The 13,438-nt window shown below is 36.4% G+C and overlaps 1 protein-coding gene across 3 annotated transcripts in view; it reads left to right on the top strand.

Annotated features, from left to right (window-relative positions):
• The window catches only part of KCNIP4 (potassium voltage-gated channel interacting protein 4), a 384,409-nt gene that overhangs the window by 262,591 nt on the left and 108,380 nt on the right, over nucleotides 1-13,438 (top strand). The gene's annotated exons all lie outside the window — the stretch shown is intronic.

Below are 13,438 nucleotides of genomic sequence, written 5' to 3'. Positions count from 1 at the left end.
GAATATACAAGTTGCCTTTTGAGATAGTGAATGAAGAAAAGTAATGCCCAGGATATGCATGATGTACTCAGACTGAATGAAATAGTATCCCAAATTGCTACCACTGAATGCAGATACTGGTATCTGTAGCTGTAGAAGCTATAAACTGTGCTGTCATCAGTGCAACAGAAGGAAGATTATACGGGTAAAGCATGAACCTTGGACTGCAGCCTTCCTGATTTTTTTTCTTAACTTAGTGGACATTGAAGATGTTTTGGGATAGAACAGGCTTTTCTCATACCTTCTCAGACCTTGGAGGAAAAATACCAAGGATACCTGTGAACTTCATCAGGCTGCTGATGAGCTATTGTGTATTTTAATGGGGGGAAAAAAAAAAGAAAAAAAGAGAGACAGTAATAAACCTGGGCAGGGAAAGCCATTAATAATTCTAACAGGCCATCTACAGGTTGTCTTATAAAAATGTGTAAAAATTGGAAGAAATAGGAGATTAAGATCTTTACAGACATGGACTGATTAATAGCACAACAATCAGGTTTTTCTTTTTCTTAAAATGCTAACTTTCTCAATTTAAAATGCGTCCCAATGATTAATGAGAGTGGAGTTGTATTTGGGGTTTTTTTCTTTTCCTTTATCATAAGAGAACACTGATATATTCATTCTGCCTCTGTTTATTATTCCAATTTTGGAACATTCATATCTTCCTCCAGTGCTAGTTCTCAAATAGTGCTGTTTAGTAATGTGAAAAAGTTTCCATTTGTCCTTCACAACTCAGTGAGCTGTAAATACTGAAGTAATTGAGCCACCCACATCCTAGTCTGCAGGTGATACGAGTGATGTATTTTATTAGCATTTAATTAAATTGCAAATTTTATGCTAAACTGTGAAATTGTTGGCAAAAGTTGAATAACTGGATTAAATTACACTATTTTTTAAAATAAATAGATTGTTGAGTAATCTGGCAAAATATATTTTTTCAACTCTCTTGAAGCAATTAACCTATGCTCTGCTGCTTTTAAAAAAGTCCCTCAGCATACTGAAATTTGAGGCTGTTGCAACTTTAATTTCACACCTTCCTAGTTTAGGTTAATGACTTCGGATTGTAACAATGAAGATTAAATGAATCTCATTCAATCTGTAGTAGTAAAGAGATAATATATGCTTGAAACAATCACAGATGACTAAAATTAAGTTTTATATTATTGCATTATGGAATTAATAAATTCAGTTTATAAAAACTTGATTGTCTTTCAGTTTGGGGTAAATGGAATTATTTGATTTATTCCCATTTGCTTATTTGGATGTGTGCCTGAAGAAGTCTAATTATGCAAAAATCATTTGATATGAGTTTGTCTGGGACTAAGTATTTCCAGTTAAAATTTATAGCTATCTGTAGAACATGCAAGGAATGCTGCAGCCAACTGGAAAGAGGAGGAGAATTCTCATGGGAAGCGGGGGGCAGGAAGGTTCCAACATCTCTTTTTATATTTGAAGGATGAAGCAAAACCAATGTGGAACAATACAAATTTTCTGGTTGCAAAACAAGGAGCTAAAGACTGGGTTGCCATCCAGAATTATTTTTATTTTCTGGGATTACAATCAAAAACCAAGAACAAAAAACATGTCTCCTTATGAGCAGGGGGGAATCAAACAGCTACTGCAACCAGCTTCATTCAGTTCTTCTAAGCTGAATGCCTGCACTCAGTTTCAATAGATAGTGTTTCCCAAATATTAAGTTAAATATTTGAGGATTATTTCTTTTAAATCAGGCACATGCTCCACTGAAGATAGTTTTAAATTAATTTCTCTGGGTTTTTGTCTTTTTTTACTAAAGGACTTCTTTTAAGTTAAAAAAAGCATCAATTGCATGCTTATTGGACAAAGCCAATGTTCTAAGTGGTACTGAAAATGAGGAAATTGCAATGTGAATTTTATATTTGTGTATTTTAAGTTGTTTTAAAAAGTTGAGTCTTTAAGCTTGTACTGTTCTCTCTGGATGACTGAAATGAGTTTGTTGTTGTTTGCATGCTCGGAATTTTCATGTGCTCACCTGACTTGTAACTAATATTAATGAGGAATACTAGGTGTTCTACACATATGTAAATGAAGGCATAGCAAAAAAGAAAAAAAGCAAAAAAAAAAAAAAACCCACTTTTTCTTTCAGCACTTATGCAAAACAACTCCCTAATGCTGTCTGTGTCTGGAGAAAAAGAAATTGAAACTCCAAATACGTTATAGCAATGAAGTTTCAGACTGCAGTAGTGTGCAAATCTGTACTGTATGGCAGAATTTCAGCGAGACAGAAGTCTCTCTTTTTCTATGGGAAATTACTGTAATTATTATGTGCTTTCTTATACTAACCATGAGATGTCTGGAAATTCTTAGGAATAGCTCTAAAACATACCAGACTGCACTGCTGACATACCCGAGAGTCACAGTTTTTAAACAAGTGCCAACATGTGAAAGAAGTGGAATTAATATTGGCAGAAACAAGGTTAATTTCTTGCTGGGGCTTTGTCATTCAAGTAAGACATATTTAATATTTTCTTTAATTTCATGTTCTCTTACAAGAGATGTCAATGAGCTTGCTAATGATAACAAATTTCCTTTTAGGTATTTTGGGGGTTTTTTTGTGAAATTGTAGTTATACAGTGCGGTATTTAGATGGTTGTCTAACTTAACTGAAACTGCAGAGGGAAAAAAACAAGATCAGTGATAACTCTAATCCAACAAGAGGCCTGGGCACATACAGATTAGTCTGTGCAAAACTCAACTTCTAAACATTGCATGTGGGCTTTACATGTCACCTTAGACAAGGAGACTGGATGCATGTGGACAAGCACACACACACCCACACACACTCTTTCTGTTTTTATTTTTTTAATGACATGCAGAGTGTTCATGGATCTCATTTTTAGATCTGTAATGCTACCCATTAGGTGCTTTATGGTGTCAGTTGGAGATGAGAGGCAGTTCAAACTGAGACCTGGAATTCTTTCTGTTTCAGGCTATAGGTACATCTGCCCAGTTGTACTGTGCATGCTGTGGAATCTCCTGCATCCCATAGATGCTTAAACTCAAGGGCTGGCAGTAAAGTGGTTGGTTGGTGCAGCCCAAATTGTCAGACTCGCTAGACCAGAAGAAGAAAGATGACCAAAGACATGGTGCTGGTCTAGTGAACAGGTCACTGAAATGGAAGGAAGAGCCCTTGCATATTCCAGAGTACCTATTTTTAAGAAGTCCACATTAATTAGATTGAACTGACGCGTGTTTGTCAGGTAAAAAGATAAAGAGGAGAAGAAAACATCCTGGGCTTCATTGCTTGGATCTTGCTACAGTAGGCCGGAGCAGAGATAGATGTTCTGACTCAAAATCTGTTGAGGACAAAGAAGAGATACTTGTTCATTTAGTAGATTCTGGACTGGATTCAAAATGAAGCAACAAATAAGCCTCCAAGCCCATTAATTCTGATTTATGTAGTGACTTTTGCTTTTTTTTCTCTCTTCCTTATTTTTTTTTCTTTTAATAAATGGATTTGTTAACTAATAATTTGACTTACATCAGCTAGCTTCATAAAGATTGTTGAAAAGCCTTTGGAGAGTAATAATTGTCAATGTATGTTTTCTTATAGCAATAAAGGCAGTGGCAAAGCAAAGCATACTTCTTGTTTTTTGAATAAATTTCTATAGGATTGTATTTGTCATGCTTCTGTGGCGGGTAGCTGCTGTTGACTGTGGCTATTAGTTGCTGCTTCGATTAATACACTAGTTGGAAAGTCTATGTACAATTCCTGCAAGTATTGTTTACTTGAAAGGCCAGGTTCTTAAATTTTAATAGTTATTGTAGCATTGAAAAACTCATCTCAGAGTACAGAAAGAATCTTTCTAAAAATGTTCATTATTCATATTTATAGCTGATTTCGTGGTGGTGTTTGTTCACATCCTCCAAGATGAAACAAGCCAGATTTTCCCATGAAGTAAGCACAAAACATTTTGAAATACAATTTGTATCTAAACTTTAAAGACTAATATTTCTTAAATCATTAGCTAGCACCTTTTTCTGTAAGCTTGTTTCCATTTTTGAAGTTACTTAGGACTCAGAAAGAAAAGTCTCAATAGGACTGAAGTCTTCCAAGGAATTATAATTGTTTATGAGTTAATAAAAATTACTTAGCATAGCTCAAGGCTAATAATAAAAAGATTTCTGTGCATTCATACAGACAGGAAACTCTGAAAATTGCAAAATCCATATAACTTCTGTGTGATAAAATAGGAAATAGTAACTGAGTTGCAGCCAATGATCCCTATGCTTTTAACAGCTTCTTGCTGTTAAACTAAACTAAACCAACTAAATCAGTTTTCTCAAAACCCAATAACAGACATGAGCAAAATAGAGGAGTGAACTTGGGTAGTATAGTGGATGAAGATTTATATGCAGTTATGACTGCTTGTGAACAGGATGGAGAGGTTTTATTGAAAGGGTTTTGTTGGAAGGTTTTGTTGCTACCATGGTAGTAGAAAAAAAGCAAGTCCTAACTTTAAAGTCCTAACTTTAAAGAAAGGATTCTAACTTATCCAGGATAGACTGATAGAGTAAGACATTATAAATTTTAGCTCTTTCAATCTTGGATTAGGAATTAAGTAAAGGACTGGGAAAAACCTTGAGCAAATAGATAACTTTCTATCAGTATGTGCTTCTTCAGTTCTTTCAGTAAAAAGAGATGAGCAGCTATTTCACTCTGACTTTGGATTTTCAAAATTTTCAGCCCTAAGGAGTCATCTTGGACTTACTGGTGTATTCATATGATGTGGCATCCAAGTTTATATTCTAAGTAAATTACTTATTCATGAACTCTTGATTGCAGAATTGCATTAAATATGTACTCTGTTATTTAAAGTAAAGGTTTCTTTTTTATGTTTCTCTGTCTAGTGGTGGCTACTTTCAAGACTACTTAGCTTGTACTTTATTAAGGACCTTGATACTTTGGTAAGCTGTTTTCCATAGGCAGGCTATATCTGCTATTTCATCTGCTGCAACAGGAACAGTTACAGAACAACAGCCAGAAATTATAACTTTTCTTCTAATTATGCATTTTAGAATATATGCTCTTTTTCCTATATAGGCTCACAAAGTAGAAAACTTGAAGCAGGATTTGCTTAAATATTACGTCTAAGTTAAGTGCTTACATTCTGACTTGTGACTCTATAGGAAAGTGATATCCTAGATTATCTTTAAAGGTTACCTTAAATGCTGTGTTGAAATTTTACTGACCATAATTTATAAATTTCTCCAGTGAAAACATATTCCTCTCTTAACACAGTCATCATTCTTCATGAGCCTTTTATCAACTGTAGCAAGGCTCTTAGGAACATGTTATGAGACACAGTCAGCTGGCTCTGCTTGGAGGTCTGCTGGTATCCATTGGCAGAATGCTAATTTATTTACCTGGGCTCTATGTCTAAACACAGGCTGTGTGTTTCTCTTACTTGAAAAATGTAGAATTTGCATTGGGCAGATGGTAAATTGGCAGCCTGGTGCTCCCATATACAGGACTTGAGGGCAGAAGTGGTTTCTCCTTCACAGAGCTCATTAATTTGTGTGAGATTAAAGTACTGTAGTGAGGAAAAGTGACTTCTAAAGAAAAAAGGGCAGAATTGAGGCAGAAGAGTTCAGGTGGGTTGGATTGCACTTCATTCCCTGAACTGCTCTAGGGATAACTGTGTTGTACCTTAAATCTAAGCTGCTTGAAAAAAAAGTATTTGCTGATGTCAGTAAGTGACAGAAAGTGAAGGGCATAAACCTACAAATACCAAGCAAAGGAGATTATTCTCTGCTTTGGTTAACCATTACTATTTAAAAATAGTAATATGCTCTGAATATGGTTAGTTGCCTGCCCTGCTGTTATACAGCTGTAATATAAACCATCCAAGAAACAAAGCCTCAAACTCAAATAACTGTGTTAAAAAAACCCCTAAAAATAAAAATAAAAGTTCTTTCAATAAAGTTTTAGACCATAGTGGGATAAATAATTGCAGAAAAATAAGAAGTTCTTTAAAAACTGTCTTTTGTGTCTTGGTCTTTTGTTTTTGTCAGTAACTGAGGTTTTTTCCATCAGTGAAATACTGTGTATTCTGGTTTTGATGTTATTCCAAAACATAGATCAATAAGATCTTCTGAGGATTACTGAGGCTCCATCTGTTCTTGCCATGAATAGGAAATACTACAGATGATAGTGAGCAGATGTATCCTGCCTATTACAGTCATGCTCAAAACCACGGGAATATTGGATTGAAAAGGCAAAATCATTTCAGTTCTAAACAGCTTTCTTCGGTCTTTATCAGACTGTGTATTTGTCTGACAGACCTCTCAAAATCATTTCACTTTTCCCTAAGAATCTCCAAAATGTGTTGGGTAATTCTCTTTTCTGTTTGCTTGGGGAAAGAGGGTGTGGGGTAAGGGGTGTGTTTTGTAGGTGTGTGTTTAATTTTGAAATTAGCACTGTTCACAGCCCAGGTGGAAGGCAGTTCCTGTTTAGAATAACATATAATATTTAAACAGATTCATGCCTATGAATTTATGCTCACACTTCCTTTTTGGGTTTTTTTTTTTTCTGGCCTAATAAATTCTGAGGGGCATTGTGTACCTTGGTTGTGTTGGGTTTGGGTGCCTTAAGCGCAGAAAGGAAGATGAACAGCAAGCTGGCATCCTAAAAATTTGCATGTCAATATGGTAGGTGTCCTGAAGATGATCCTTGCTTTATCTGAACTACTGGGTGGGTTTGAAAGCAGATCTCTCCGCTTGAAGTGACCAATAAACTGCAGCAGTAGCGGCAGAAAAGAGATAGGGACCATCCTAGTTTCAAAAATGTAGTACCACAATCTCTGTGAGAATGGCTTATTTTGTACAAGTCGACAAGCACTATTTGGTACTTCAATTACAGGTATTCTGGGTGTTTCTTTTTTTTGCTTGGTTGGGTTTTTTTTAGGGTTTTTTGTGGGGGGAGATGGAGAACTCTCTTCTGGAAGCTAGCACAGCAAAACAGAAAGCAGGAGTGAGATGTGATCAAGAGAGAAAAAAAAATTGTGTCTAAGTGATTAAGTTGGTACAAATAATAGGTTAAACTCTCCATGAGGGCTTATGCTGGGAAGTGGTGAAGTTTCAAGACAGGGCTCTAAAAAAGGCAGGAAAAAAATAAATCTCAATTTTTTAAGGAGGAGTTTCTTCAATTCATTAAAAGGATTGTTGAGCATGTGGTGACAATGAACAATGCTTACTTGATGCTACATTTCTCTGAAAGTTGAAGTCAATAATTTTACTCCATGAGCAATCATCCCTGATGGAGAATCCTATTCTGATGATCTCTTTCTTTTTTTTAACACTTTTCTCTTAGAAAAAATGCTTTGCCAAATATTTGGAAGTTTCCCATTTAATTTTGTAACTCACCTATATCAGGTATGTCCTTCTCTTTTCTCTGGTTTTCTGAAGCAAAGAGGATATACAGTAATACTGAATGATTTTATTTTACATAAAGTTGGTCTTTAGCAGTTATCGGCCTATGTACAAATGTAGTAATGAAATAAAAAGAAAGAAAATTCTGGCTCAGACAGCTGATTTTTTTTTTTAATTTTTGTTGTTGTTTAAGTCATACTGTTAACTTGGAAAAATGTTGATCTGACAATGATGAAAAGAAAGAATTACACCACAGGAAAAGTTGGCAGCCAACGTTTGAATGCTGCCACATGCTGCTTCCTTGAGGCTGTGGGAAGGAGTTTAAACAGTTTGATGGTGATACTTGCAGATTGAAAATCTGTAGCTAGATGATATTCAATACCTTCACTGTGGCTCCTGCAGCTCACATATGATAGTGTGGGACTGCCTAGGCTGCTATTATGGCTCTAAACCTGTTTTCTCTGAACACTGATACAATAAAGCAATGATACTTGATGAGTGGTATTCAATCAAATTCCTAATTTTAATAAACTTTATGCTAGCATTATAACTTAATAAATTTTACCTGTCCTAAAATAAAAAGAAATCCAACGTTTAAGACATATTAGTTTGCAAAAATAAATCACTATTCTGATAGTTTGCAAGCCTCAAGTTCAAAGTTATATGAAACTAGTAACAGCTTGCATTCTATAGGCATGTCTCTTCCTGATCCAACAGAACACTAAAGGGGAAACTTAGCTTAAGCTAAAACAAATTCATAAAGAAATTGGAGATTTTTTGTATGTTGAAAAGCTAAGATTGTATTTGAATTATTTTTTCAATGTGTTGTGGGGTTTCAGTCAGTTGAAACCAAGTTTTCCTGAATTCCTGTTTCTTACTATTTAATTACTCTACAGTTAATTAAACACTTGAGATAAATGAGAAAGCTTTCCTCTTTCAAACTTGTAAATGGTAAATGTTTCCTGCCATTATGGCAAAGCTCTTTTTTTTTTTTTTTGTAATACTGTAAGGAACAGGATTTTACAAATAATATACACATGCTATAGCTTCTGTGGATGTGACTGAAAGCATACTAGAGTATGTTCTGAAACCATGATTGTAAAATGTTACCAAACTTAAGTCCTTTGGATAATTTTTGGACTAAGAATGAAGGCTATTTTTAATGACAATATAAGAAGACAAGGAAGTGGATAATGCAGTGTCATGGATTGACTCCGATGCAGTTATTTGATACTGCTATTTAAAACCCTTCAGCTAATGCAAGGTGATATGAATTTTTACATATTTGTATTTGTCTTATGACTTTTGCCATTTTATTCTTAGCTCATAATTTGGATCAATTGCATTAAGTTTTTGTAATGTTTAAATGTTAAAATGGTTTTGGGTTTGTTTCTCTTTTTAGTCTTAATTGCAGTCTTACATCTTGCAGTCTTAAGGGAGAAAAGCCAGTCTACACTCTATTTAAATATGTCCCATTATATGAGTAATGCTCACATCTAAATGGCCTTTGGGGATCTGTAGATTTGATTGTTTTGTGGTGTTGTTTGTAGTTTCTAAAACTATGACCAGCTGAGCCACTTTGAAGAGCAAATCCTGCTTTTTTACTGGAATCTGTACTCCATGCTCTGTTTCACTTTGTGTTCGCTGGAAAGATAAAAATGAGGAAAAGACTGAGCCACAATCTCCTCTTGACAAACACTCTGAAAATCAATGGATCTACATAATCCGGAAGAGGAATTGACTTTATTTATTCACTTGATCAGTGTTACAGAATCTGTGCCCATTTTTCTAATTCATGTAACATTAGCAGTGGACTAAGAATTAAAAGGGCAGAACAACACAACTAAAATATTTGGAGTGTATTTTTTTCCCCAAATGGACAATCTTGTTGGAATGCCTCGTGCCTTCTAAAAGTCAGCTTGGCTATTTCTCTGAAGGTGTTTTAGGAGGAATGTAACATAGAGTAAGTTATCATGCTCTATACTCTTTTTGCTTTGCAGTAGCAAAACCATGTTCTTCTGCATCACTTGTTAGAAATGTGCATGTAACCTCACACATCCTGCAGTTAATAGATAAGCACTGCAGTGTTAAGCAGGCTTTATGGAAATAATGTGGAAATTTGTAGGGAAAAAAGTGGAACAGAAGACTACCAGTCTGTGACCATTAGTCTTCAACATATGGTTCCTGAGATTCTGAGAAGAGTCAATAAACTAAAAGCAAAAGCAGACAGAAAAAAATTGCTGTCAGAGAAAAGGAGACTGATGTGTTAAAAATTGGTAGACATAGACTCCTTTGGTACTTCAGAGAATGGATTAAGCTTGGGAAAATAATTGAAAATTGAGTTTATTTTTTTCTTTGTTTTCTTTTTCCTAAACTAGAGCAGTGACAAGAAGGGGTTATGAGTCCCAAGCAGAACCTCTCATGGCAGTGAGTAGGAGAAATTTTTTCCACATTGAATGGTAAACAAAGCTCAAAACAAGTTTGAACAACAAAATTATTTTTAGGTAATGTGCCCTTAACAAGTGAAAAACATATTCTTTGCTATACTTTTAATTTTCTGACATAAATTTAATTATTTTTTATCAACTACTGTTGATTTGTGGGAGTGGCAATTAGTGTCATCTGTACATGACTTGGTAAGAACTTCTTTACTTTTGTAATTCACTTTAAAATTTTGGATTAAATATAATTAGCTAGCATCTTTTGTAGCATTTCCAAATACATAAATATCTTGTCTCATTAATATGTACTTTTGATTTTGGGCTGTTTTGATCAGGATTTTTTTTAATATTTGGGGGTTTCAGTCACATACTTAATTTACTCAGCAGCAAATTACTTCATCGTGCTACTCTGTGGAATGGAAATTGTTCTGTCCATGTATCTTGAACCTCTAGAAATACTTTAAATATAATGAAACATTAGGTCCCACTACTCTTTTATACTCCTGTAATCTAGTTGATCTCTAAAGATCATTGTAAAACCTGTCAAAAAAAAAAAAAAAAAAAAAAAAAAAAAAAGAAGAGAGATTGTGAATTTCTTTGAAAATTGGAAGGTTTTTTTCCTAACAAAAAGTGCATCTTGGACTAGGACCTATTTATTATGTGGATTGCAGGAAAACACAGCTTAGGAATGGGTCTTGGAAACTTTAGAAGGCCACAGTTTCTACTGAAGTACTTTGTCAAATTCTTCAAATAAACCCTTGATCCTGCAGCTCTTCAGGCAATAATGCATCTCTGTGACATTCTCCAAGTTGTACTTAAACTTCTAACAATGCAGCCAGGCATAGAATTCAGCAGCTCTGTATTTCTGCTCCTTTCTGTCTGTAGGTATCTGAAAGTGTGCTTACACTTGGAATATTATCTCAAGGAAATCACAGTTTGGTGGACAGTGAGCTGGATAAACAAAAAGCCTATTTGGATCACTAGGCTTAGTGGATAAAATGGGTTGTGTTCTACTTGCAGGCTTATGACAAGGAGAGTCAAGAGTCTCTCCTGAAACCTGTCCTGTTTCACAGCTCCATCAAGAACCTCCAAAGAAATGTGCTGTCAACAGGATTGCAGGTGATGCTAAAACTGGGAGAGCCGCTCTCCAGAGAGACCTACAGAGGCTGGAGGAATGGGCCAGCAGGAGTCTCATGGAATGCAATAAAGAAAAATGTCAAATCCTGCACTTAAGAAAGAATATGTGGAACAGCTCTGCCAGGAGTATCTCTGCTAGAGGGCATCTGGGGGTCCTGATACACAGCAAGCTGAGTGTGCTGATGGGTTCATTGCTGTCTTGAGTACGTCTGGGCTGGGAGCATTCACAGCAAGGGTCACAGGCAGTAAGTAGATTGAGGAACATGACTGTTACCTTCATTACACTCTAGATAGAGTGCTGCATCCAGTGTTGGGTCCTCTAATACAAAGTACTGATAAACAGAAGTGAGTTCAGTGGAGACCCTTAATCTGGTAGGGAACTGGTGTATTTGTTTCTTAATATTTTCATAACATGCAAACTTCTGATAGAATCTAGACTTGTTTTGCTAGTACAAAGCAGAAACATATCTCCTTTCTTAACAACAGCCAACACAATTTCTAGTGTCTTGTTTCATAAAAATGAATTTTGAAAGTTCTGTTTAAACTTAATTATGTTCATACTGTAAATGTGAGATGATTCTACTTTTCACTGGGTAAATCATTAATTAATTATCTTGTATTCATTTAGAAGATGATTTTATGTGTGTTTGTAGGAAAATAACAGAACATACTTGCTCTTGTCAAGTTTGGCAGTTAATTTAGCAACCCACACTTTTTGAGATCAGTGGCACTGGATGCTGCCCTTAATTCTGTAGCAGAAGCTGATCTCCAACATCCAACCATTACAGTACCCCTTGGTGTCACCTGTGCTTTCTCTGCTGGTGTTTCTTCTGGTAGATCAGACCTGCTCATAACAGCCCCACTGTCTTCATACCACCCTTGGCATTGGGAAAGCTTTCGTAGCCTAAGGGCTGGTGTGGACAGACTGTTCAGAAACTGTATTTAATAACCTTTCCTTCTCTTGGGCAACGTAGGATATGTTTTGAAGTGTGTCAGCATGCATTCCTGCAAGCTGAGTGCATGAAATTGTGAGTGTGCTTTGGTTTGACTGAGTGCAAGTTGAAGAGCTGTGTTTGACAGCAGGAATAGGCAGAAGCAGCTTTGCTTGATCAAGAGAGCAGAAAGAGTGATCTCTGGGTGGTAGAGAATACCAGTGAACTGCAGAGAGGAAAGAATGGTATTATCTCACAGGCATCTATTCATAATGAGGTGGATTTGATATGGAGTGTTTTGGGGTTTCCTTGGGAAATTTACTTTGTTCAAAGTGTGCTAGCATCTCCTGAGGGTGTTAATGAATTTACAAGTGTAAATTTTTATGGTCTAAAATAATGATATAAAGAGATTTGATGTAGGATTAATGCTCCAAAATCTCACCTCCGTATTGTAGCAGCAAGAAAGTGTATGCATGCTTCTAAGCCTCCATTTTCATTCATGTTTTCAGGTCATGTAACTTCGTATCTCGTACTTCTTACAGAAAAATAAAGCTGGTCTGTGACTGTAAGAAGTGTTGCTTCTTAACTACTTTCCATTAATGGACTTAAATTTTTTGTTCTTTGTCATTCTCTGGTTTTGCAGTCGTGAGCTGATGGGCTTGCCAGAGAGCGATCACTTTTTTCTTGCTTTTTTTTTCCCTAAAAAGTGGGGTGGGAGGAAGCAGTTTTGGCAGTATGAAAAGGAAGTTCAAACAAGCATCAGGGATTGAGAGGGGTGGGCTGCTTTCATAAAGGAGGTAAGCCAGGAGCTGATGCTGTTCCCAGCCCAGGCAGTGCTCTCATGGAATGGATCATGTTCCAACAGGGGCTGAACAGGGAAGGTGTGCTGATGGAAAACTCACTGTCAACCATCCATATGTCACCAAAGAAGGTGACGTAATGAGTCAGGTTTAGGAAGTCAATTCAGGAAGTCCAGTCAGGAGCAGAGGAGAGAGAGAGACACACATGGGTACTTATAACAGGTTCAAAGGAAATGAGGACAGATACGGGTACTCCCATGGTACACTTCAGGCAAGATGCTCAAGCTTGAGCTGAACTGGACCTCCTGGACCCCCATGGAATTGGGTAGGACATCCCAGGTGAGGCCATCAAAGCCTTAAAAGTGCACTTATGAGCCTGACTATGTGCTGTTAATCAATAACCCTAATTAGTTCATGTGCTTGAACTATTTAATTTTGTTAAATTGTGAATCTGTAGGTGTGCTGTAGCATGTGACAGACCTCTGCAGGATGCTGGTTTCACACCCAGAACTGTGCAAAAGGCCTCAGTGGCTGACAGGAGTGGCCTCAGGTGGTGATGCTCCTGTCCTGCTGTGGCTCCTGCAGTGGCACCTTCCAAGGGAACTGATAAACTTCAACAAGGAAAACAGGTAAAAGGTGGGAACTTTATAAGGTCAAAGCACAGATGGCAGGTTTGAAAAGT

Source organism: Pyrgilauda ruficollis, unplaced genomic scaffold, assembly GCF_017590135.1.
Source record: "Pyrgilauda ruficollis isolate IOZ18807 unplaced genomic scaffold, ASM1759013v1 scaffold1, whole genome shotgun sequence".
In the NCBI taxonomy this organism is placed as follows: domain Eukaryota; kingdom Metazoa; phylum Chordata; class Aves; order Passeriformes; family Passeridae; genus Pyrgilauda; species Pyrgilauda ruficollis.
The sequence above is the reverse complement of the archived record's forward strand: the minus strand, read 5'-3'. Positions and strand labels throughout refer to the sequence as shown.